Source organism: Eschrichtius robustus, chromosome 6 (genome assembly GCF_028021215.1).
Source record: "Eschrichtius robustus isolate mEscRob2 chromosome 6, mEscRob2.pri, whole genome shotgun sequence".
NCBI classification, from domain to species: domain Eukaryota; kingdom Metazoa; phylum Chordata; class Mammalia; order Artiodactyla; family Eschrichtiidae; genus Eschrichtius; species Eschrichtius robustus.
The window spans coordinates 66,908,350-66,927,292 of NC_090829.1; the positions used below are offsets into that span (position 1 = coordinate 66,908,350).

Sequence of the window (18,943 nt, forward strand, 5' to 3'; positions counted from 1 at the left end):
TTGTTTTGTAATTTTCCAGCTCGGTTTAATCTCCTCCTGAGAGTCATGCCCTGGACAGTTGTCTTGTTTATGTAATTTGTTCATAAATGTTTATTAAACACTTGCTATGAGCCTGGTGCTGTGCTAGTTTTGGCACCAGGGGCAGAGATAAGTCATGGACGCTCCCACTGGGAGCCCTCCCTGGAAAGGGAGTATGTCAAGTACGTAGTGAGAATAGTACGAGGAAGGTCACTGTCGATGTCCTAGGTAGCAGGCTGAGCAAATCCAGAGACAAGAGACTATTCTGGCTGGACCGAGAAGCAAGGGAGGTTTCATGCAGGGTGACAGTGGTCCGGTGACTGTCCGTTGGGGGGGCAGTAACATCACTTTCAGGGGCATTTGCGAATGTGGTGGAGTGTTTTTTGTTATCTCAGTGCTGGAGGCCAGACCACCGTTGTCATTCAGTGGTCAGGACCAGAGGTGCTCGGTACCCTGTAATGCATGAGACACTGCTGAAATGACTGCCTTTCTTCAAAGAGCGATCTTGTTCCAGTTGAGAACTACCAGTAGGTCTTGTAGGATTATCTATAAACTGATCTTGGCCTGGGGAAGGGTAGTAGGTCAGGCAAAAGCACCAAGAGCTAAGAGTTCAGTCTGAATAAAGCAGAGAATGTGTGCTGAGTGGGAGCGGGAGGGAGTTCATGGTGGAAATAGAAGATTGAGTCCAAGTTGTTGAGAAACTTGAGATATTGGATAAAGCGCTCGGACTATTCCGTGGCCACTGAGAAGCCACTGAAGATATTGGCACAGGGTTCTTGAGAGCAGAAACCTAGCCTCATCCTATCGCTGTGCATTAAGGAGACATCAGTGATGCTTTTTGAATGAATGAATGCCCCCAGACAAGTTGTTTACAGGAGTTGGACCAGTTGCTATTTGAGTTTTGCCAGATCTAGGATCCTGTGGTCCTGGGAGAGCCTGGCAGTCAGCATTTGGACTTTAGGAGAAAGCACAGAGAGGGCATGGCAGCTTGTTCCACAGATACTGTCTTCACATCCGGATGGGAGTGTTGCGGTCAGGCAGCAGTTGTAGTTGCTCGTGCTAAAGAGAGAAGACGTGCTAATGTCTTCAGAATCTTGAAGGAAAGAGGGATTTTTCCATTGCCCTCCCTCGTGGAGCCCATAGGCCATGGGGCATGTAAGATGTATACTGTGCTGTCCGCGTTAATGCTCGTGCATCTTGAGCTTATTATAAATTGCCAATCTAACCAGCAATCTGCTGACAAGGTTCATGCACTGTGAACATGACTGCAGTTGTTCTTGGGGAGCAGCTTGCTGGTCTCTATGGTGATCCTGCCACACTGCATTCCCTGTGCTGTGTCGTGTAGAGTCCTGGTGGCTTTTTGACACTCGGGTCAGTCACTCTTCCTTCTGTCGGGTTGGGTGTGGGAGTTTGGGAGGGAAAGCTTGGGATGGAACTGACCAAACACATACACAAGACGTTACCTCGGTAATTCCTTTGTAAGGTTTTATTTCAGAAATCTTTCAAGGGGAGAGGGAAAGGGGTATGTAGATGTGTGGGATGACCTCAGAGCCCTTATTTTATGGCTTAGAGAAGGAAAGTGATGTGCCCAGGGCCATACAGTGAGCTGGCCGGGAGAACGGCACCTTTTATAGCAGGGTTTCAGTTGCACTCAGCTCCTGGGGGAGAGTGTAGTGTGTAAGGGCTCTGGAGCCAAAGCCCTGTGCCTGGCTACCGGCTCAGCTCCTGACTATATTCTGGACCCTCAGGTTCCTCATTTATAAAGTGGGTGTCATGGTCGTATCTTACACGAAGCGTTTAAAAAGGTGCGGCATGTGAAAAGCTTTGTTGACAACAAAGAAATACACAGATATTTCTTCTTCCCATGGTGTGGATGTTTATGGACCAGTAGTTGGTGGGACCGTCTTTAGAGAAAGGATGGGGCAGTGAAGACACTGTTGACTACATCCTGATCTCAGAACACTCCTAAGGGTTCCTCTTCCCCACTGCACAGTGAAGAGATCTGGCACTCAGATTTGGAGACACATTCCTGGAGGAAGCATGGCCAAACCTTGGAGTTGGGAGGAACTGGGGGTATACTCTTGCCTGGTACCCTTAATGACAGTATAATGGAAAGTGTGACTGGAAAGATGGGTTGGGGCCCATCCTGGAGGCCATGAGTGCTGTCCTGAAGGAAGTTGGACATTATTTTTTGTGCAGTTCAGAGCACTGGTGAGGGGTCACCTGCGAAAGTTGGGATGAAATTGGGGGTTAACCTGGCAGCACCTTCAGGATGTTCAGGGAACCTGGGGCAAAACTCAGGTGAGAGACAGGGAGTCTTGTAGTTGGAGCAGGGGCCTCAAGATGAGGTGATTCGCAAGTTTTGGGCACATTCTAAGTTATTTTTTTCAGTGGTTCAACTTTTTACTTGAGGTTATAATAAAAATGATAATAGTTTTATAGCCAGATCCTGGGATACCAAGTCTCACACTTTCTCCTGTGCCAGTGACCTGGTTTTCTCAAACTCACCTTCTGCACCCTGGACTGTCTTGGTTGACATCCTTGGAAGCCTGAGATGGCCATGAGTTTCAAAGGTTCCAGAGACAAGATGTAATATTTTCAAAGATGATCTGTAGGGAGTTTGGGACATGAAATGTATTCTTCCCTTTAGCTCTTTATTGCCATCATATTGTTTGTTTAGGTTGAAATGTCCGTGAGAGCAAGGAAGGAAAAAATTGGACCTCTGTCACTTGTTGAGCATCTTCTATGCCCTGGATGCAGTGCTACCTGCTTTTTCATCTGTGGACATAGATGGACTTCTAGATGGAGTGATCATAACACAGTATTTATTGTTGCATTCTGCTAAGTAACTTATGCATGAAATTAGTTAATTCTCATAAACGCCTTATTAGGTGGATAACAATATTATTTCCCATTTACAGATGAGAAAACTGAGGCTTAGCAAGATTTAAATAACTTGCTTCTGAGAACACAGGTCTTTAAATAGATTATCATCCAAGTTTTCTACTTTGAGACCTCTTTCTTCCCCGCTACACCATATATTGCCTGTCTCACTGGTAAAAATGCAGAGCTGCTTAAAAGGAGGTACATCTCAGACCTTGGAAGTTACTAGAATCAGAGCTGGAAGGTACTATGAAGCTCTCAGAGGCTGCTGGTTTTCAAGCTGTGCTCCCCTGAGCCTGGGAGACTCCGAGAGGGGCCTTGGGGTTGGGCTGCGAGGTAGGGAGGCGACAAATGGTCAGAAGAGTAGGAGGGAAGGGGGCTCTGGAACCCAGTCTTAGCAGCTCTGCTTTTATCTTCGTTACAAGCTAAGCATCCACGAAGCATTTTGCATAATGGAAAAGCTCTACTGCTAGGGAAAAAAAGTTTGAAAACCACTGTGCTGGCCCAGTCTGTCTTTGTACTAAGGCTGAAAGGCAAAGTGGCATAGCACCAGTCACAGCTGTGAGGGTCCCGGAGCTTTTTCCTTTTGTCAAGGAAATAGGTGTCCTGTCCACCTCCTTCTGATGGGCCTTTGGAGCACCTGGCTGTAGGTTCAGAGTCATGCATCCCCTGAGTAGCTGCAGAGCCTTCGGGCTGCTCCAGGCACATGATTCTTGACCTGTATCTTTCAACTTGGCTATGTCTCCCCTTTGGATCTTGGGACCCTCGCTGAGATTAGTTCCATTTCTATGTAGAAGAGAGTGGAAATTACAGCCAGTATTGTGTTACTTCCACGGTCCAACCTTCAAAGATGTTGTCTAACTGAATAACATGTAATTATTGATTGTCCGCTGTGTGTACAGTGCTGAGACCACAGACAAGGTTCCTGACGCCAAGGGCTTTGTGGGGAAACAGAATCAAGTAGGGAATTTTGTCAACTATTTTTGGAGATCATTATGTTTGTTATATAGGATTATTATGTGTGATAGGATGATTTTATCTCATAGAAATGGGGTAGGAAGAGTCTGGGCAGTAGGAAAGAAGAAGGTTAGTAATTGGAGAGTGTGGTCTAGAATTGCAAGGGGTTGAGTTTGCACTGTGAGTTAGTTAATCCTGGCCTCTCCCACTTTCTTTCTCTAAGACTGGCACAGTTTATCTTTAAGCCTTCATTTCCTGATCTGTATTATGGGAGCCAGACTGCCTAGCTCACAGGGTTGTTGATGGGGTTAAATGGGACAGTGTATGCAGCCTGCTTTGTTCGGTGCTCAGCACAGATGAAATACTCAATAAATTATAGTTGTTATTGTTATTATTTAGCATTGAGGAGCCAAAGAGACTATTTTTTAAAATATGATCAATGGTGTGATCAAAGATTGTTTCTCAAAAACAGTTTTTAGAACTAGAATCCAGTCACCTTAGCCTCCAGCTATTATTTGGCCTCAGTTTACCTTGCTGAGCTACTCTTTGTCTCCACTCACCTGCCCACCTGTCCCACTAGTTCCCTACACATCCACTAAGCTTGCTGTTCACTGGGCATAGCTCCTTAACGCCTGGGCTCAAATCTTTCCTTTTGCCTGGCATGTCCTTTACTCCTTCACCTCCCCCTTTTCCTGTCCTACCCTCTTAATAGCTGACCCGGAAATCCATCTCTCCCATCGAGGGGGACCCTACTGAAGTCTCTTGTCCTGTGTTACGGTCAGCCTTTCTCTTCCATGCTTGTGAGCTCCTTGAAGTTATTTGCATCTCAAAGCCCTTTGCTATAGCATCCCTGAGGATGCAGGCACACACTCATGGTAGGAATCACACATCTATGCAACAAAATAATGTAGGGTCTTCCTTCACCGTTAAGCACAAGGAAGCAGATGATCAAATGCAAACTAGAAAACAGTCATCATTGAGCTGTGTGTGCATCAGCCTTGGGAATGGATTTCTGGGGAAGATCCGGCCCCTCCATAAATGCCACGGATGACTTGGATCTTTGCAGAAACTGAAGAGAATCCTGATGACTAGTGTGTTGGGGGAGGCCTGAAGGAAGCCAGGCTCCCACCTGAGCTCTCAGATCTTCTTGGGTGCCTTCTGGCTCCTGGTGACCTGCCGCAGGACCTCTGGTATGTAAACGGGCTTCTCTGCAGCCTGGGCCGCCCGAATGCCAGGCTGAGCTTCTGTGAGCTGGGCCAGAGGTTTAATGGGTTGGAGATTTCTTTTGGAATCTGCAGCTTGAAATATCCTGTTCCCTTGATTAATTCATGCTCGGGAGCTTCCTTAGTGTCCTCTGGTAAATAGCTCCGTACCGTGCGTTTCTTTCCCTACGGGCTTGTTGCAGAGAGACTGGAGCCTGTGTTTCTAACAAGTTCTCCAAGGAAAACATTGCAGGTCACGTTTTCAGAACTGAGACTCTCAGGGGGTCTTCCCAGCGCCCATCTCTATTACCTCCTTTTGGCCTGGCATTTGCTTGTAGCCAAAAAGGGCGAGTTTGTCTTGAGCAGTCCTGGAGACATTTGTGACGTGGGGCTGAAAATCTGACAGTTGCTGCTGAGTTTCAGCTGCACGAATGAGTAGCATATAGACAGAACCCTGCAGAACGTCTAATCATTTCCCTTGAATTCCCAGAGCCTTAATGTGTCTTTGTCTTGAGAATGACCTCGCTGCTTTTTGTGTTTGTGTTGGAATGCACAGTCATTGACAAGTAATCACCATAATCCCCTACACTTTTGTAACACCTACCCATTTTCCAGAGGGCTTTCACTAGCCTTATCTCAGTTGATCCTCATAACCGCTCTGAGAGGTAGGCAGAGGGGCTGTTTTCATCTCTAATTTTCAGCTGCAGGAACTGAGGTTTAGAAAAGTCAAACAGTTGGCCAGAGGTCATTTATTTCATATGCAGCAGAATGGAACTGGAATCTTAAATAGTCTAACTCTTAAACCAGCATTCTTTTCATTACTTACCATCGGTGTGACCTTGGGAATATACTTAACCTCCCTGAGCCTCACTTTTCCTATCACTACAGTGGGTATAATCCTCCAGGGATAGTTGTCAGTAGGGATTAAATGAGACTGTCTGGTAAAGCACTTACTAAACTGTAAAGAATGCAATAATGTGAGGCATCATTATCACACATACCTTGAATTCAAATAGTGCCACATCAGAACTGTGGCAGAAAAGAACGTTTTTTTCCCCCATTTTGAAAGGACACTGAGGATAACGGTGCCGGCAGTTGTCAGGGATCACGAGCTCCCAGCCTTGTGATCAGCAGATTGGCCCTGCTGCCCTGCCTGCAGGCCGCTTTGTGATTCTGAGAGCGCTTATGTTGGCAAGGTGCTCTTTTCTTACAGAGTTCGCTCTTAATGTTCCTTGAAACAGTCCTGTATCCTGGAGACAGTTTTAGGTTAGCCAGGCTGGAGAGCAGGAGTGGGGAGCTGGGGAGGGGATCTGCATTCCTGAGCTTCGTCCACAAAGGGTGGGAATGTGGTGTGGGTGATGGGGTCCAGGTGGATGAGGAACTGATCTCAAAGTCTGTTTTCTCTCTTTTCTCAGTGACTGGGATTTAATAGGGTATGTCTTGTGAACCCACAAGGCCAGCAGTACATATGCAGAATGGGTTGCTAAGCACTAATGCTTATTGGAAAAATCCAAAAAGGATGGGCCTCAAGTTGGCAGGAGGCAGCCAAGGTGACCGAGGAATGAGATCTTGGAGAGCTTTGTTTCTGTAGCCACATTCACCTACAAAAGTTCCAAACCCATGAGACAGACATAGGTTGTTTGTATGGTTCAAAGAAGCAGAATAAGGAGCCAGAGGTTGAAGGCCCGGAAGCCATATTTATTTCCATATAAGGAAGAACTTTCTGTTGGAAAGATGGAATTTACAGCTGCAGGAGATAATGATCTCCACCTCACTGGAGACCTCAGGGATGCCATGGGGGGAGGGTTTGGTTCATAAATAGGAGAGACATTGGGCTCAGTGGCCTTTATGGTCTTTTCTTCCCCTGAGATCCCAGAGCCAGTGGTTGTCAGGGGTCACGAGGAAGAAAGACACACATACATTAAGGGATGAAGGGTTGCTTTGTGGATATGGAAACTGATCTCCAAATGCTACTAGCAGAATGGAGGGTAGCTTTAGACCTTTCATTCTGGTTTTCATTCCTGTCTCTGTAGTTCCCTCCTTGGTCCTTGGTTTACAGAGTTCCCAGGTCATCCCTGGGTAGCTATTTTCCATGGAATATCTCTTTCCTCTGCTCCTGTTGGAATATTGGAAGGAACTCTGAGCTCCTGAAAGGATGACAGTCTATCTACAGAAACACTAAGTCTGATGGCTGGTTTCGTGTCAGTTACAAATGAGGACCATCTCCTTACCCTCTTCAAGCCTACTTCTGGGACCTCTTGGGAGTACTGCAGTTGTAAGAATTCTGTGCTGAGTTCTGGTTCTGGCACGTGGTGGAAGGTTTTCTGATCCTGTTTCCTTACCTCATTTAGTAATCACTTATATTTGTGTTTACTTATGAAACATGCAATGAATAAGAAGTGTTGGCCATTTTTTCAGGTACTTGTGGCGTGCTTGCAAAAATAGAAAGCAAGTGATCAAAATAAATGTCAGGACTGTTCGATAGGCCGGACAGAAGCTGCTTTTAGAGCACATAGTTGGACAATTTTGGGATATCTACCCAATTTGTAGATGAGAGAATTTAAGCTACGAGAGGAGAACAGATTTGTCCAAAGTGGTAAGGAGTGACTGACCTGGGCTTAGGGCTTGGGTCCCCTTGCTCCCTGACCAGTGGTGTTTATTGCTTGAAGGTTGCCTTGGGATGAGAACAAGCACCCTCATGGTGAAGCCCCAAAAAGCAGCAAGTGGGCGATGATTCTGAACAATGGTTCATCTGACCTACAGAAAGCCTTTACAGCCAACAGTAGAATAAGATCGTGCTAAGGAATAGAACCACTAGGAAGCCAAGATATGGATTCCTTCTCTGAGCAGACCCCGACTTCCCCACACTGCCATTTCATCTCTCTCCTTTCTTCTCTAATTCAGTCTGGAGTCATTTCAGACCAGATTCATCCCTGATTGACTCCACCGGTTCAATTTAGTCATTGGACACTTTTCAGGACCTTCGGGTGAGAATTAATCTTACAAACGAAGGGAATGAATCTTACAAATTAAATTGGGCATGCCACGCTTCTGTCCACCCTCCCTCCGCCTCCCCCCCCACCCCCCCTCCAGTTTTCTCCTGGAAGTCTGGTTTTATTCTGGGTCTTCTTGCCTGGTGTCTGTCCTATGAAGAACTCATGCGAAACTAAGTTCCCAAGAGGACTCTAGGCCCACGGGGGTCAGGGATTGGGGTCCAAGGGTTGTTTTTGTACTCATCTGCCACTGAAAGAACTGTGGGCTGGATTCTTGGTGACCTCTTCAGGTGCATCCCCCTAAACACTCCCCCTCCCCATTAATAAATTGACTTCGTAAATGCAGTTGCATTCTAGATGGCCCCATTCCTAAGATGAACTTAAAGCCTTTCAAACCAGTCACTTCCTTATCTGGACAGGGGAGCCTTTTTCCTGTAACAGGAGAGCCTGTGGAACTGTTGAGACTCCACTTCTTTGGGGGTTAATAATTCACTCTGAGTAAGGAATTCTGTCTTCAGTGGGGCATGTTCTTCAAGTGCCAGAGGAGAGAAGCGTGATTTTTCTGACATCCTCCAGCCTGCTTCTCCATATATGGAAATGTTTACCCACCACACTGATCTATTGGAAGGGAAGGAGGTGACTCAGGGTTTAGGAGAAGCAGGATTTGAATTCTTGTTTCCAGAAACAAAGTCGCCCCCTCCCCCCCCGCCCCTCCCCCTCCATTCCTTTGCCCCTTGTTCTGGGAGCCGAGGAGAGAAGGTTTCAGTGCTGTTCCCCTCCGGCCTGGGGACCACCTCCTTGCGGTGGGCCTCAGGGTGTGTGAGAGAGAGAGTGAGGGCCAGCGGAAGGCCAGCTGCCTGTGGGGCTTGACGGCGTGTGAGTATATCGTTATTGCCAGAGCCAGTGACATTTCTGCCCGCAGACCCAGGGCTCGGAGTCCTGAGGGCTGGTTCGCTTGCATGGTGATGGGGCATGTGGCTGGGAGCACTAGCTGCTTTCCTTTGGGGTGTGGACAGCTGCTTTCCCAGGGTAATACTTCTCACAGTGGGATTTAGAGACGGGCTATGCCTGAGGAAGAATTCTATTCGTATATTAAAAATTAGAGAGGTATTCCTCCCACCTAAGTGAGGCCTAACTTAATTTGGGGAGAAAGGTAATTTGGGAGTGTTGTTGTCTGTCTGATTGCTAGGGCTAGAGCAACACCCCAGAAGGGGTGTTTGTGGACACTTGGGGAGGGCTAGTTTTATCTTGAAAAGCAGAGTTATGGTTGGACTTAAGAGTACGCAGAAGGTTTCTGTATAGCATTTGCACGGCATCCACTCTGCAATAAATACCTGGCGTGTGGACACTGCATAGATCTGATGGACTGCGGGAGTTGGGATGATTTGATTGATCTGTTTCATTTTACAGCATGATGGTGGGCAGGGGAGGCCCAGGAGTGCAGCTCACCTGCCTCGCAGGTACATGGCTAGTTAGGTGGGATTAGAATCCAGATCTTTTTATTCTCGGGTCATTCCTCCTTCTACTATGTGGAAGCTGCCCCTTCAGACAAAGGCAGAGAAGATGCCCATTTTGCAGATGAGGAAATTGGGACTCAGGATGCCAGAGGTGCCCACACTTATTGATCTAATTTGTGAGAAATTGAGAACTGGAGCCAAGTTCTCCCAGGTCAGACTTCTTTCTGTCACGTTACATGGACTCAAAGGTCTGAATTTGATGGTTTTTTAATTTCACTTTTTTATTTTTTTTCTTCTTTGGTTTCTACTTACCCTTTTCTTCTTTGGGTCATGTGAATATTGTTTGAATGTGAGCTGCTACCTTCCGATCTGCTTTGCTGCCTGTTATCTTTTTCTTTCCTGAAAGAGGATGATAGCTTGTCCAAGAGGAGGAACTGAATAGTGGAGGCTTTTATTTCAGCTTTACCCGGGGAGGTGAAATTATGCACAGGCCTTGAAAGAAACTGATCAGGGCTTTCCATCTGAGCCTCTCCCACTATTCTTAAAGCTGCAAGAATTCTGGAGTATAATTCCCATTCATAGGTGAGCCCTGATTCTGAATAGATTTTAAACACACACACACACACACACACACACACAGAGACGTCTTTAGCCTTCTTTGATGTGCCAGCAGCATTCGACAGAGACCAAGAGGGCACCACCCTACTATAGTCCCCCAGATGTTACACGGCCCTAATGAGTAACTCTTCGTAGTCAGATCAGTTTCTGATCAACTTGGGGGCCCCTTTCTCTAGTGCAGGAAAGATGTTGGAGATGTGTTTTGGAGAAGTGCTTTGATGCCCATGGCGTTAGGTGACAGATCACCATAGAGGGGAGAAAGTGCTCTGACACCTGAGCTTGTGTGGTCGGTGAGGAAGGGAGGGGAAGCAGCTCTCTAAGCGGCTCTGAAGCACGGGGGAGACAGGGACTTCCCTCCCAGGAAACTGCACGCACCCCACCTCCTCCTCCCCGCTGTGCCTGGGCCGTGATTGTAGGCTCTGTTCACCAGGTGGGACGAGCCTACCTTGAAGCTTGGAGGCTTGGGATGTTTTCCCGCTGTGATGCTGACCAGGGGCACCAAGAGGTTAGGGTTGGTAGTACCAATGGGAATGCTATTACTGCCCATAAGGAAAACTAACATGCATTGACTGCTTTCTGGGTGCCAGGCACTGGGCTAAGCACTTGACCTACATTGATTCACCACTACAGCTACCTGTGAGTAGGTACTATTTGGGGGGATATTTATTTATTTATTTAAAAATTATTTGATTGAAGTATAGTTGTTTTACAATGTTGTGTTAATTTCTGCTGTACAGCAAAGTGATTCAGTTGGTACTATTGTTTTAATTGTATTTTTAATTTTGGTAGAATACACAATGATTTTTACCATCTTAACCATTTAAAAAAAATTTTTTTAATTTATTTTATTTTCGGCTGTGTTGGGTCTTCGTTGGTGCACGCGGGCTTTTCTCTGGTTGCGGCGAGCGGGGGCTACTCTTCGTTGCGGTGCACGGGCTTCTCACTGCGGTGGCTTCTCTTGTTGTGGAGCACGGGCTCTAGGCATGCGGGCTTCAGTAGTTGTGGCACACAGGCTCAGTAGTTGTGGCTCGCGGGCTCTAGAGCGCAGGCTCAGTAGTTGTGGCTCACGGGCCCAGTTGCTCCGCGGCATGTGGGATCTTCCCAGACCAGGGCTCGAACCCGTGTCCCCTGCATTGGCAGGCGGATTCTTAACCACTGCGCCACCAGGGAAGCCCCATCATCTTAACCATTTTTAAGTGTACAGCTCAGTAGTGTTCAGTACAGTCATATATTGGACAACCAATCTCCGGAATGCTTTTCATCTTGCAAAACTGAAACTCTGTACCCGTTAAACTTTTACTCCTCATTCTCCCCTCCCGCAGCCCCTGACAGCCATCATTCTGCCTTCTGCCTCTATGAATTTGACTTTTCTAGGTATCTTATAAAAGTGGAATCATACAGTATTTGTCCTTTTGTGACTGGCTTATTTCACTCAGCATAATGTCTTCAAGCTTCATCTATGTTGTAGCATGTGTCAGAATGTCCTTTCTTTTTATGGCTGAATAGTAATAAATTGTATATATACCACCACATTTTATTTTTCCATTTAGGTACTATTTTTTACCTCCATTTTATAGCAGAAGAACCTGAGGCTTTGAGGAGTTAATAAGTAAGTTGTCCAACATCATGCAATCAGTAGTGGAGCTGGGATTTGAACCCAGGTCGTGTGGCTGTAGAGTGCATGTGATCAGGAGTAAGCAGATGGTGGAATTCAGCTGGCAAGAGTGTGAAAAACCAGGGTGATTCTCACCTGGGTGGTGACACCTCCTCACACAGTGCTGTGACATTTCAGTAACCAAGTGTTCCCAAGGACCATATGTACACAGGTATTTCCCTCTGGTTTATATTGGCCTCTGGGAAGCTCAGAGCCAAATGTGAAGCTCACCTCTAGCAAATGGTATGAGGCATATGGCTTATATTTCTGTCCCTTTCCTTCACCTTATTTTTCCATCTCCCTTCCCAATTTTCTTACTTTAAAAAAAAATCATGAACAGTGTGCATCTTTTGTCAGGTACTTCAGATTTTTTCTGGAACAAGGCAGAATATATAAATCAATGACATGATATCAGGTATTTTTGTTATTATTATTGTCTAAGGAATAACTGGTCTGTGGAGCAGTGGACAGGGACTAAAAAGGAGATTTTCTAACCTGACTCTGCTGTTAACTCAGTGTCTAACTTGGGCGAAGACGCATGCACCTTTCTGAGTCTCAGTTTTCCCGCCTGGAAGATGGGGCTGCAGTTGATGACAGCAAACATTTCGTCTGTGCTGAGCCCTGCTCTAGGCACTCCACGTGGTTTATCTCCTTTAATTCTCCCCACACTCCCACAAGGCAGGTGCTGTTGTCCCCCCTGCCCCACCCTTAATTAATATTATTTTTCTTTTTTCCTTGTTTATTTATTTATTTATTTATGGCTGCATTGGGTCTTCGTTGCTGCACGTGGGCTTTCTCTAGTTGCGGCGAGCGGGGGCTACTCTTCGTTGCGGGGGGCGGGCTTCTCATTGCGGTGGCTTCTCTTGTTGCGGAGCACGGGCTCTAGGCGTGCAGGTTTCAGTAGTTGTGGCACGTGGGCTCAGTAGTTGTGGCTTGCGGGCTCTAGAGCGCAGGCTCAGTAGTTGTGGTGCATGGGCTTAGTTGCTCCGCGGCATGTGGATCTTCCCGGACCAGGGCTCGAACCCGTGTCCCCTGCATTGGCAGGCGGATTCTTAACCACTGCGCCACCAGGGAAGTCCTGTTGTCCCCTTTTTAGTTGAGATAAATAAGGCCTAGAGAAGTGGGAAAACTTGCCTGAACTCCTACAGCTCCTGAGTGCAAGCATCAGTGATCCGCGTCTGACTCCGAAGCCCAGGATGTTAGCCGCAGTGCTGGGCTACTTGCCTTGAAGCAGCCTTTGAGGCTTCTGCCATCTGTGGCATGCATTCATCTAATTTCATTAAGTCTTTATTGGATTCCCAATTATGTGCCTCGTACTGCTCTGGGCGCTGATCCAGTATTGGGTTTAGAGTGAAGAAAAAGACACACAAAACAATGGTCCCTTGGAACTTACATTCTAGTAGGGTTGTGTGGAGGAGGCGGATAATAGATGAACATGTAAACAGCAGAGAATAATAAGTAACGCTTAGGAGGGTTCACAGAGGGTGCTCTGCCCGTGAGGGAATGCGGAAGAGCCCAGGAAGTGATGTTTAAGCTGAGCTCTGAATGACAAGTAGCCAGCCATGGGAAAGTCGGGGTTGGGCAGGGAGCGTTGTAGGCAGAGGGCAAGGCCAGTGCCAGGGCTGTGGAGTGGGAATGAGTTTGTGTTTGAGGAACAGAGGAGACCAGTGTGCCAGAAGGTAGTGGACTGCTTGGGGAGAAGCATGAGATGAGGGCAAGGCAGTGGCTGGTAGGTGTCAGTGAGCTCGAGAAGGGGCTTGGAGCTGAGTTGAGGTGTAATGGGAAGCATCTGAGTTACGTTTACCAGCATCATTCTGACTTCTGTGGGGGAAATGCATTGCAAAGAGTAGAAGCAAGCCATAATCCGGGTGAAAGGTGGTAATCACAGTGATTAGGGTAGTCGAAGTGGAACCAGAGAGAAGGGGATGGGTTCATGACATGCTTTGGTGGGATCGTCTAACTCTGTAGGATGTCAAGTGCAGTTTCCTCCAGAGAAATGTCAAGCTCAAGTGGGCAGCAATCTGAGAGACCCCGATGGAGGTGGAGTGGGGTGCACAGACTTGCAGCTGGTTTGGACTAAGGAGTCTGAGTGCTCCCCGCTTTGGTTTCTAGCCTTGAGCTTCTGGCCAAGGACCGGAGGGCAGTGGCTTCCTGCCTCTGACATCCTGGCTGAGAGCTGCTGGAACGCCCCACGATGAGCCCCGCAGAACATGCCGCTTCCTTTGCTCTGTCTGGGTATTTGTATAAAGCATTCTTTCCCACCAAGAATACAGAACATCAGAGTGATGTTGACTTCATGGGCCATATTTAACATATGTTTTTTCCTTGATGTGTCCTCTGTTCTTGCAGAGACTCCTGCCTCCGGTAAACTCTGTGGTGAGGCGCCTTCAACCACCCCGTCAGATGGATTTAGAAGGCTCAGTGGGGGCCTGGAAGAGCTGGGGCTTCAAAGCCCCACCTTGCCTTGGGGACCCTGGTCCAAGGGTACCCCTCAGCCCTCCTCTTTTATTTACATTTGAATTCACACTTGCTGGCCCTTGCCCTGCTCCCTGTAATTCCTTTTAATGGGCTGGACTCCCCTGTAAGTACTCCAAGTTTCAATGGAGAAACTGGTCTCAGAGAAGTTAGGTGATTAGTCAATGTTAGGTAGTGGCTGAGTCAGTTTGGGAATCCAAGATTCCTGACCGAGCCTCGTGCTCTGGCCACCAGGCCAAAGTGACCTAGCATGTGACCTCTTTTCCCGGGGTGTCTCATGGCGGTCTTAGACCGCACTTGGCCTAAGCCTGGAGATGCCCAGAGATTATAGACGAAATCATCTGAAATTCGCTCCTGAGGCTTCTTCTTCACAAACTCCTCTTCAAATAGTTTGCAGTCTATAGTTGCCAGTGTTGTTTTGTTTTCTGTTTTTTTTTTTTTACACCTCTTTTAGCATCATCTCTTAAAAACAATGTTTTGTTTTTGCTCACTTGAATTTCTTTTAAAATTTCTCTTGTATATTACCCATTCATTTAGTCAACAAACATTTATTGAGTTCTTACTGTATGCCAGGCATTGTGCTAGGTGCCGGGGATGGATTCAAAGATAATTTGGAGGCGTATGGGAGTGGATAATTACAGCACAGTGAGATAAGTGCTATAATAGAGGGATATATAAGGAGCTAGAAATAGCACTATGAATAACATCTCTGAACAAATTGCCTTCTTTTTTTCCTTTTGGATTATTCCCTTATGTATATTGCCCAAAGTGGGATTACTGGGTCATTTAAAAGATGAAAACAATTTGGCACAAAAAGATGTAATGACTTTGCCTGGGGAATATAGCTCAATTTTCAACAGGGGGAAAAATTGTTGACAATTCCAGATTTAGATACTTCACCAGGAGGATTGGGCAGTTTTTATACTATTTCTATCGATGTGGTGGCTTTCAGGGGGAGCACCTATTCTAAACATGTCACCCCACATGTAGAAACACATATCCTTATATTTAATCTCACAGATTCCTTGTTAACACTCATAAGAACCTAGCTATGTAAGTATGATCGTTTCCATTGTACAACTGAGGAAACTGTGCCTTCGTTAAAAGGAAGTGACTTGCTCAGCATTCCATAGTTAATTAGTGGAGAATCCAAGAACCAAGTGTAAGGTCTTTTGATTCTATAACTCCCGTCCTGTACTCCATGCTCTTTTTACCAACTGGGGGGGTACTTATGCTCCAGCAAGGGCCTGGAATTCATTTCGTTATCTGTAGAAACTCTTCTAGAGAAGGTCAGGATCTATGAGATAGGTATAGAAGTCCTAACCTCCAGAGGGTCCAGTGTCCCGCTGTACATTGACCTGAAAGGACCTGAAGGCCCTTTATTCCTGACTCTGGCCCAGGTCCTGAAAGGTTAGTGCATGGTCTTAGCACCGAAGCACAGAATCCCAAGGAAACCTGAGACCATGCCACAGTCCTGTTTTGAAACATTTATTATTTTCCCAGTATATTCAGCGGTATTTCCAGCGGTATTTCCCTGACTTTAAATTCACTTATTTTGTTATTCATAACATTTTCCTAGTATTTTTGGCATCTAAGTAAACACTCCTGCCCCTGCTACCCAGGGCTCATCATAACCAGACAGCAGTACCTATCCACTGTGAACACCCTTGATGTTGCCGCTCACTCATTTTCTCACCTTCATGCTGTAACTCATGCTGTTCTTTTTGCCTGAGATGACCTCTCCCATCTTCATCCCTAGAACTCCTGCTCCTCCTGTAAACTTCTGCACAGATGCCACCTTCTGAGTGAAGTAACCTCTGATCACCATCCGTTCCCTACCGTCCATACTCCCTAGAAGCGATCTCTGTTCTGCTAACTCACAACCCAGTGGGCCAGGAGGCAATAAAGTATAACTGTATGGTGCTTACAGGCATGGGATCTGGATTTGAGTCTTGGCTGTGATGCTTCCCTAGCTGTGTGATTTGTTAGGTCAGTTAACCTGATGAGTTGCCTCGTCTGTCAAGTGGGTACAAATAATCACACCAACCCACAGGTTGTTATGAAGATTTGTACTGTTATCTGTGCTCCTTCTATGGCACCTGCCATCACCTACTTTATGTTTTATCTCTATCTCTAGACTGGGAGCTCTTTAAGGGCAGGAAGGATCACATCTTGCCTGTGCCTTTGACATATGGGACCTGCCACAAAGTCTCCTTTAAGGGAAAGGTTTCCTTATAACATCACTGGTGGCATCACTCAGTTCAGGCTCATTACAAGGCCCCAGTCACGTGGTGCCAGCCTGGCTGGGAGCTCTGTGATATGGAGCTTTGAGCACACATAGTATGTGCTGGATAGGCCTCTGGCTCCTGCTTCTTGAGTGACAGAAAAGAGGCTAGAGCTTGTGTTTAGCCTGTGTTCTTCTGGTTCATCAAATTGGGTAGTGCTGACATTTCCCTAAAGGCAGAATGGAAATCCTGTTTGGAACACGAGACTTGGTTTCTTTTCTGGGTCTTCCATGGGTGAGTGTTCCAGACTAGAGGAAAGTGTCAGTGGAGGGGTGGGTTTGGGGCAACTCTGAGGGCCACCCACTCCTCTGACTTCTCTGGGTGGGGCCACAGAGAAGGGGTCCCTCCAGAGGAAGCTTTTGTTTAGACACGCCCACCCTTGCTGTGCTTGGAAGCTGATTATGGAAGGGGATTCAGTTCCATCTAGCTTTCTCTTGTGTCATTTTCCAAAATGCAGTAGCCATGAGTCTCAAGTGCCAGTGTTTTAGCCTGGCACACAAGGTCCTCCATGTTCTGGCCGCAGCATTCCTTTCCAGCCTCATGTCCCACCACTTCCCTCCATGTTTTTTGCCACTGGCCTCACCAGATTAGTCACTTTCCCCAAGAAGAACACCCTGAACTCATCTCCTTAAAGCCTTAGCACACTGTGTTCTCTGGGCCTGTTTCCCTCCTCCTCATACGTGGAAATCCTCTTGGATCTTCAGGCTCAGTTTAGAAGTCATCGTCGGCAGAGCTCTTCCTGACCCTCAAAAGGACACTGCACGTACTGCTACTTTGCACACTTTTCCTTCTGTCTTGTCCCGGGTGAGTGTGTCCCTCTTGAACCTGTGAGCTCTTTGAGAGCTTAAGGCATGTCTGACTCAGCGCCTATATCTGCGAGGCCCGTACACTGTGCCTTCTTAAGGACAGGAGGCGCCAGCAAATGCCTGTTTTGTGCACCTCTGAATGCAGGGCATCTGACATCGTGGCAGCTAACAGTTGCGCCGGGGGGTGTTCAGAAGCTCATACTAGGATTACCCGTGATCCATTTGATCATGAGCCCAGACATTTGAATAATGTTTTTGAGTTGCCCTGATATTAGCTCACTGCTAACCTTTCTCAGGCCTGCTTCTCACCTGGCAGATGTCTGCTTAGTGCCAGGGCTCTGAGCTCTTTATTTCACTTAAGAACATAGCAGCAAGATCATATGGCAGCTTCTATTTTTAGTTTTTTGAGGAACCTCCATACAGTTTTCCATAGTGGCTGCACCAATTTATGTTCTCACCAACAATGTAGGATTGTTCCCTTTTCTCCATATGATCCAGCAATCCCACTCCTGGGTGTATATCCAGACAAAACTATAATTCGAAAAGATACATGTACCCCTATGTTTATAGCAGCACTATTCACAATAGCCAACATATGGAAACAACCTAAAAGTCCATTGACAGATGAATGGATAAAGAAGATGTGCTATATATACACAATGGAATACTACTCAGCCATAAAAAAGAGTGAAACAATGCCATTTGCAGCAACATGGCTGGACCTAGAGATTACTATACTAAGTGAAGTAAGTCAGAAAGAAAAAAAACAAATATATGCTATCACTTACATGTGAAATCTAAAATATGACACAAATGAACCTATCTACGAAACAGAAACAGCCTCACAGACATAGAGAACAGACTTGTGGTTGCCAAGGGGAAGGGGAGGTGGGGGAGGGATGGATTGCAAATTTGGAAGTAGCAGATGCAATCAATTATATATAGAATGGATAAACAGCAAGGTCCTACTGTATAGCACAGGGAACTATATTTAATATCCTGTGATAAACCATATAGGAAAAGAATATGAAAAAGAATATACATATATACATACATATATATATCTGAATCACTTTGCTGTACAGCAGAAGTTAACACAACATTGTAAATCAACTCTACTTCAATAAAATAAATTAAAAAAAAAGAACATAACAGCAAGGTGACATTCAAGAAGGATCTATCTGCTTTTAATGTGAACATTTTTTAGTTTGAAAGTTCAGACTTTGTTTTAAAATGTGAACATAGCAGAAGATTTTTTTTCCGGTATATTTCTGCCTCGAGCAGAATAGCTGTCCATAGTATAGTTTTAACTGCAAAATAATAAAACACAGGTCGTGGAGCTTGATTTTGAAGACTTGGGGTCAAGTCTGGGCTTTACCATTTACTAGCCCCCAAATCTTAGACAGTTGTTTGACCTCCCTGACCCTTAGTTTCCTCAGTGGACAATTGGGAAATCTTTTTCATAGGGCTGATGGACAGTTTAAATGAGGTCTTGTGCATTAAATTGGGGTTTTTACTACTGTCTGGCTCATCAATTGGATTCGAAGGACATTTTTAGATAGCAGTTCCAAAGAGTTTGCTTTTGGTGGCAAATG

General features: G+C 46.2%; 1 protein-coding gene across 6 annotated transcripts in view; it reads left to right on the forward strand.

The window, feature by feature from the left end:
- Positions 1 to 18,943, forward strand: part of LPP (LIM domain containing preferred translocation partner in lipoma) — a 684,273-nt gene that overhangs the window by 46,836 nt on the left and 618,494 nt on the right. Inside the window, exon 1 of one of the 6 annotated variants that reach the window (XM_068546440.1) lies at positions 5,029 to 5,048. The exons of 4 other annotated variants lie outside the window; for them this stretch is intronic. The gene's annotated coding sequence lies outside the window, so the exon portion shown is untranslated. Of the gene's footprint in view, positions 1 to 5,028; positions 5,049 to 8,802; positions 8,930 to 18,943 lie in introns of those variants that run through there. One more of the 6 variants, XM_068546436.1, reaches the window with a different exon arrangement.